Genomic DNA, 7,249 nt, shown 5'->3' with positions numbered 1-7,249 from the left:
TGCTTCCCACATAATTTTCTCCACACACACACAGAGCATTGTCCTCACAGATTATCTTTGCCATAACTCAAGGACAGAGATAAGCAGGGAGATCATTTGCCTCAATTTTGGGTAGGCAGATTCAGGACAGTGTTGGTATATGATCTTCTGTCCTCTCTCATGGTAAAGCGATTCCTGTGTCTATATCAATGATGGGATTCAAAAACTTTTACTACCAGTTCTGTGGGTGTGGCTTGGTGGGCGTGGCTTGGTGAGTGTGGCAGGGGAAGGATACTGTAAAATCTCCATTCCCTCATGATCAGCTGGGACTCGGGAGGCAGGATGGTGACGGGCCAAGTCAGAGGTGGTTATTTACCGGTTCTCCAAACTACTCAAAATGTCCACTACTGCTTCTCCAGAACTGGTCAGAGCCTGCTGAATACCACCTCTGGTTTACATCTTCAAAGCTATCAATATGGAAGAGAGTTCACAACTATCATTTAACTTCTCCTGTCATACTGAAATCCCAACTGAAAGGAGTTGAGAAAATTTGTGATGGAGAAGACTTTGCATCCCACAGATTGCCCCACTCTCCTTAACAGGAAGACCTTGAAGGGATATCTATTTTAAGCCATTACATTTGTGATTTAATATTTAAGTCTATTTAATTTGAGATGTGTCTATCAATCTCTTGATAGACAATCATATCTCAAAAGTAGTGGAATTTAGCCAGAGGCTCATGTTCTCCCCCAACCAAGATGGAAAGACCCTCATTTCCTAGGCATGGTGATTGGACAGGGAGAGGACATCCCTGTCGGATCAATGAGAGTGGATCAGATCAGAGCCTGACCTCATCATGTCCAATTTCCTTAGATTGTCTATGTAATATGTTTTCTGTCAGGAAAAGAAAGAAAAGGCTTCACAAACTGAACACCTAAAGATGTCTTCAGGCTGAGGAGATGAAGCAGAGGAGAAGGTAAGGTGTTTTAAGCCACAGCAAACAAGATGTAAGGCTGAGCCCAAGAAAATCAACATATTAAAGAAAGAATGGGAGAGCTCACTTTTGAGGCACTTCCTGATGGTCATCTTGTCCATCTTCCATACTTTCTGATTTGGGTGTATTTTATCCTAGTGATTTTTTATGTTATGTCCATTTCCTCCTGTGTAGTGTAGGAAGCAGCAACAAAAATGACTGCGTTAGTCGATAATAGCCTAGTTATTAGCAAAATCCTCAACTTCTGGCTATTTCTGAGAGAGGGTAAGTGGGTATTTCTTTGACTTCAGAAACAATGTGTGTATATGTTGATATTTTTCACAATTGTAATTCCCCAATTATGACATCATTAGACAGCCATGGCTTCATTTTATATCTCCTATTTTACAAAAAAAGAACTCAAGAGAGTGAGGATCATTAGCTTTTAATATATTTTCCCCTTTCAAATTATTTCATGGGGCTTTAAAATGTTGTTTACAGATGTAAATAAGTGATTGATGATTTGGTATTTTCAGCTTCTTAAGCACCACACTAAAGTAATTGATACAAGAAGTGGAAAAAAACATTTTCTTCATCCCAGTATTTTTTTAATTGGCAAAGCACATTAATTGGCAATGTGGAACCACAAATATTTTGAATTTTTCAGGATAACTAAGAAGTCTTTTGGCAGCTTCCTTTAATACAGTACAAGGAAGGTTTACTCTTGATGTGATCAGTTGGCTGTATCATCATCAGTGTAAAAACTACAGTATACACATGATCCATAAAATACTTGTGTTATTTAGAATGATGCGTTGTTGTTTTTTCTTCAACAGATTATCACAGCTGTCGCTCTCTGGAAACTGTTGCTTTGCGTTGAAAGCCTGAACCACGGGCAAAACTCAGCATCTTTTGTGATTTATTATTCCTTTTTCCAGGTCCTCCAGCTTAATGCAACTCTTCTCAAAGCATTGTCGGAAGGTCATGAATTGCTTTCGTCTCTTACACAGCTGCAGCAGCAGCATTTCAAACAGCCCATTTCTGAAAGAAGAATATACTGAAAACCATGGACAGTATATCAGTCCTTGGGTTCCCCATATACAATCATCTTTGTCTATACATTTAGCCCCTCTAGAACAGTTAATGATCTACTTCGTATACATCAATTCCAAGGAATTTTAACTAAGAACGATATTATCCCTACATGGATTGCTTCTGTTAAAGTTGCAATTTCTTCATTCACTATGCATCATCTCAGATTAGATTTATTAGACAAGTGGCTGTTCTGTAATGGCCAGGGTGCGAGAATAATTTGAGCAAATCCAGGATTGTCTCTTGATTCAGTCATGAACTATATGGAGTGATTACCTGTCCATTTTCTCTACATCGCCTACAGTGATGTCTGCAGGAGAAGGAGGTATACACGGAGGTGGAAGCAGCATTCAAACACAACCATGCCCTTGTTGAGTGCAACATCAAAGGGGGGTAACTTTGGCCACCTTGCCTTTTTTTTGACCCCTGTCATTCACATCGTTGGTGTCATGCTGAGCAGCAGAGGAATAAACATTGCCATATCTCATCCTATCTGTCTATTAAAAAGATGAAATTAAAAATATTACAGAAAACCATTTGTATAATATAGACATCTTGCCAAGAACTGAGCTCAGTTTGAGGAGGTTATATGTATATTGTGTCCCCAATATACCTATAGCATCCCCAATATACATACTGTATATTGTGTGTGTGTGTTTGTGTGTGTGTGTATTCACACACACACAACGCACACACACACACACTATGTTTATTGGGGATGCTATAGGCACCAAGTGCCAAAAAGGGAGTGCGTATGCGCGCTCGCGCTTTGCGCAGGTGTGCACTTTTTTGGGCCACAACCCGGAAGAGGAGCTGCCTAGGGGGTATGCACATGCTGGAAAATGAACTTCTGGTTTCCGGCACATGCATGCGTGCCGGCCAGCTAGTCTTCCGGTTACTGGAGTGTATACTCTTAAAAATATGGCAATTTAACAACTGCAGTGGTTCACTTAACAAATGTGGTGAGAGAAGTTGTAAAATGGGGCAAAACACACTTAACAGCATAAATTTTGGGCTCAATTGTGGTCGTAAGTTGAGGACTACCTGTACAAGAACCCCACACAGGTTGCCCGTTGAAGAAAAACTTGTGTTTTGCATCCAAACAATGCTCAGCAGTGATGTAGGATCCTCTGTCTTGGCAACAGAGCTAACCACCAGCTAAAGCACATCTCCAGCATTCCTAGATCTGCTTTTCATCTCTCTCACCAAAACTGTAAACTCAAAAACTCAGCCTGGAAAGCAGAGATGGTGGCGAAAAATAAGAGAGACTATCCCGGCTGCATGTGCTCCTGGCTGTGGGAGTCTTTTTCTTCTAATCTTTTTGTTGCTTAAAAGTTAAGTAAAAGCCCATTAACTCTGGGAGAGTTCTGTAGATGCTATTTGCCTTGCTCTTGCCACTAAACCCTTTTCTGGCTTAGACATTCCCCCCCCCCCCTTATTTCTTTGTTTCTCAGGCAACATGACTAGTTGGAGAAGAAAGGGACCAGGCAATCGCTTGATTCAACAAGGAACACATTGACTTTTGTTAAAGGTCTTTAAATGGATTACAGACAGGTTCACAGGCAATGCTTGGCATTAAACATGTTCCTAACCTTGCCTCCCTGATAGATAGTGTTGGAAGAAATGCCCTTCTGGGTTCAGTTCCAAGTGGGGAAAAAGAAACTGGAAACATGGAGGCTGCTTGGAAAGATGGTGTAATGGTGGACAGGACCACATGGCTTGAAGTCCTGAACAGAAAAGGTGATCACATGCTCCCAGATGTTGGGTAAAGAAGAAAGAGAGAAAAGAAGAGGCTTGCTTGATTTTTTGTACTCTGGCCCCCACCTCTCTGTTTCCTGTTCCTGTGTAAGAAGTGTATTTTGATTTGTTGTCAGACTCCCATGGGGCCATGCAGGGGCAACTCTCTAGGCTATGTTTTGAGTCCAAGTTTGATTGAGTTCCCAGATGCCATGTGGTGCATTTTTGTAGAAGGCAAATCCTATCTTTATTATGTAAAGTAGACTAGGTCAGGCTTTAATGGCTCATTGACAAAGGTGGAAGGGGGGTAGGGAGCTGCAGGGAGCTACTTTGTCTTTAAAAACATGTTTCTCCCTTTTCACATCCAGGGAAATATAATATTCTGCCTTCTTAATATTTCCCAGGATATTTCAGTTTTCTAGCAGAGGGATGGGTTTTAACTTCTTACAATAGGATTGGTCAACTTAAGCTGAATCCCTCTGAGACTGGACTTCCATCTCCATCTTCACTCCACCTCCACCTTCTCCCTCTGCTGGATCTCTTCTTTGGAATAATACACTGGGAAGCATTGCCCCTGCATTGGCCTGTTCGGACTGCAGATTCCCTTGCCAAATCACCACAGGCCCAACATCACTTTGTTTCAGGGCTGGACCACATCCAAACATTGCATATAATTTCCTGTTCTGGAAAAAAACATATTTTCCAGAAATGGAAGAACCATTCCTAGAACACCCACTCAAGCAAGAATAAAAAAAAAGATATGTTCCAGGAACCAGAATCCACTGTTTTATACATTCTAACTAACTACTATAATGCTATAGTATAGGACGAAATCAAAGCCATGCTGAGTTCTAATCTAATCTTTCCTTTGCAGGCTCGTTTGTGTTATGGTACAGCTCGGGCAACTATGAATTTAGACTCTGGCTATTGCACTCTACCAGCAGTCCTGTGATTATACATCTCCCCTCTCACAGTGCAGCCATATTAAAAAAAAATATTTTAAAAGGTTGGCCTATACACAATAATATGCCTAATTGTGTGGCTTTAAGCTCAGGGGAAGCATACAGTTTTAACTCATAAAATTGATATCTTATTCATAAAACTACCAAAAAATACTGAAAGTGTATGTTTATATCTAAGGGGGAAAAGAGAGGTATACACACAAACATGCACACACAGAGAGACTTATATATAGTATTTATTCCACGAGCCATCCTATCATCTGCGAGAAGGCTTTGGATTCAGAGAGGCCACGAGTTGTTATTTTTCATTACTTATGATTGGCAAACAGGCTGTACATTGATCTGGGACTCTCTGCAAATACAACTTGATTTTTCTTTTCGAAATCTCATTTCCACATGGTGATTCATTCCAATTATGGAATCCTGCCTACACAGAAAAACACAGAGTACTGTTCCCTTCCAAAATTACTTATTCAGACTGTGCCAGAAACACAATCTCCTGTTGAGAAGCAGAAAAATAAGGATGAGAAAATATCTTAAAAGTATCTTATGTGCATATGATAGACATTTCCGAGTCTGGAAATTGCCTTGAGGTAGATGATAAACATCCACAGAGGAGCTATAACCATTGCCCTTGTTCCTAAGATTATCACAGATCCTTTGCTCCATCTCCAAGTCTCTTAAATTCTGGACCAGGGATGGACAACTAAGTCCATTTTATGACCTATGGACTTCAACACCCAAAATTCATTATCAAGCATGCCTGGCTCAGGAATTCTGGGAATTGAAGTCAACAGGACATGTCAACCCTCATACTGATTCCGATTTATCAAATGCAAATGCATTTGATAAGATCTCTTACCAAATGCATAGAGATCTATGCACGTGAGTTTGGTTGTCTGAGGGTAGGATCAGAGATTCCAGTCCCCTTTTTCCCTTCTGTTCATTTATTGAACAGGTAAAGGAACCATCTAAAAAACAAATCTGTAGTGTTTCGTGCCAGAAAGCCTCCCATGACGGATCCACTATTTCCATAGGCTTTCAAACCTTTTTTTGGAAACTGAATATGATGCTTGGAAGGCCAGCTATCATTTGCCATTGCATTTCAACTTTGCTATGCATCTTTTGATTTCTTTTGGTGATAGAGGAGGGTGGTGTATGAATTATTAAATTAATACTAATCAGTTTGCCTTGGGAGTACTCTATTTAAAGTTAGATTATAATGTTCCCTCAAAATAGATAAACAATGCAAATTTTGTTTCATTCTGACACAAACCTTGGACATGCTTCCAGATTGTGCGTTAACTCTGAAGAATGCCTGAGGGAAAGTATTAATCAGCTTTGCCTTCAGAAAGCCTTCATGCGCACCAATTATTTGGTAGCAGGAACATTTTTTTAATGCATTTGTAGATTTCACTCGATATTTATTTATTTTGACTACATTGTAAATAAACTATTTGATTTATTGGCCTATGGAATTCATCCGCAAATGTTCAGATTCCAATTTCTGCATGTATGTTTGATGCAGAAACAAAACCCGTGTTTTATTTATTTATTTATTTATTTATTTATTTATTTATTTATTTATTTATTTATTTATTTAATTAATTAATTAATTTGGTGCTTCTAGACCGCCCCCTCTCCCAGAAGGGACTCGGGGCGGTGTACAGTCCATAGAGAATATCACAAAATACAATAAAAAAGTTAAATATGTACAGTTTGGAGGAATTTAAAATGCAATTAAAAGAACTGTACAAAGCTAATATAAATATAAGTTTTAAATCCCTAAAACATACACAACAAATTAAAAAACCCCTAAGATAACCAGATAATAATACATTTGCCAGGAGGGACAGTTGTGATTATGCCAGGCCTGCTAATCGGAACATTCATTTCAAAGGATGGATATTGCATGAGCCGCCCAGAGCTACTTCACAGTGAGATGGATGGCATACTCTATTTAAATAATAAAGCTCCAACAGTGCTCACCACAGCTGATGGCTGCCCTGCCTGCAGCATTAACATCTGGAGCAGTGGTGAAATTCAAATTATTTTACTACCGGTTCTGTGGGCATGGCTTGGTGGGTATGGTGTGGCTTGGTGGGCGTGGCAGGGAAAGGATACTGCAAAATCTCCATTCCCACCCCACTCGGGGGCCAGCCAGAGGTGGCATTTGCTGGTTCTCTGAACTATTCAAAATTTCCGCTACCGGTTCTCCAGAACCTGTCAGAACCTTCTGGATTTCACCCTGATCTGGAGCCTCCCTCACATTACTGCAATTCCCAGCTCCCTTCCTCCCACCCCAGCAGTCAGTGTACACACACATCTTCCTCCTCTGGGTTTGCTTAGCCTCTGACATTTTTTTACATTTTGGAACCAGTAGGCAACCACTCAGCTTCTAACATTACTGAGCAACCCTCAATTTTTTCCTCCTTCAAGGCAGACTTGACTCCTAACGATTACTTAGAGAAGCCCATGCAGTTATTTAAAATAGCCTCTTCTTAGG

The 7,249-nt window shown here is 40.2% G+C and overlaps 1 long non-coding RNA gene across 1 annotated transcript; it reads left to right on the top strand.

The window, feature by feature from the left end:
• Positions 1-879: 879 nt before the first annotated feature.
• Positions 880-2,190, top strand: LOC309386478. Its single transcript, XR_014174419.1, has 3 exons — positions 880-955; positions 1,153-1,237; positions 1,891-2,190. It is a non-coding gene; the product is annotated as an uncharacterized lncRNA (long non-coding RNA).
• The last annotated feature ends 5,059 nt before the right edge of the window (positions 2,191-7,249 follow it).

This window comes from Natrix helvetica (assembly GCF_964273705.1).
Source record: "Natrix helvetica genome assembly, chromosome: 2".
Classification (NCBI taxonomy): Eukaryota; Metazoa; Chordata; class Lepidosauria; order Squamata; family Natricidae; genus Natrix; species Natrix helvetica.
Note: the sequence above shows the minus strand (reverse complement) of the source record. Positions and strands in the feature narration are given on the sequence as shown.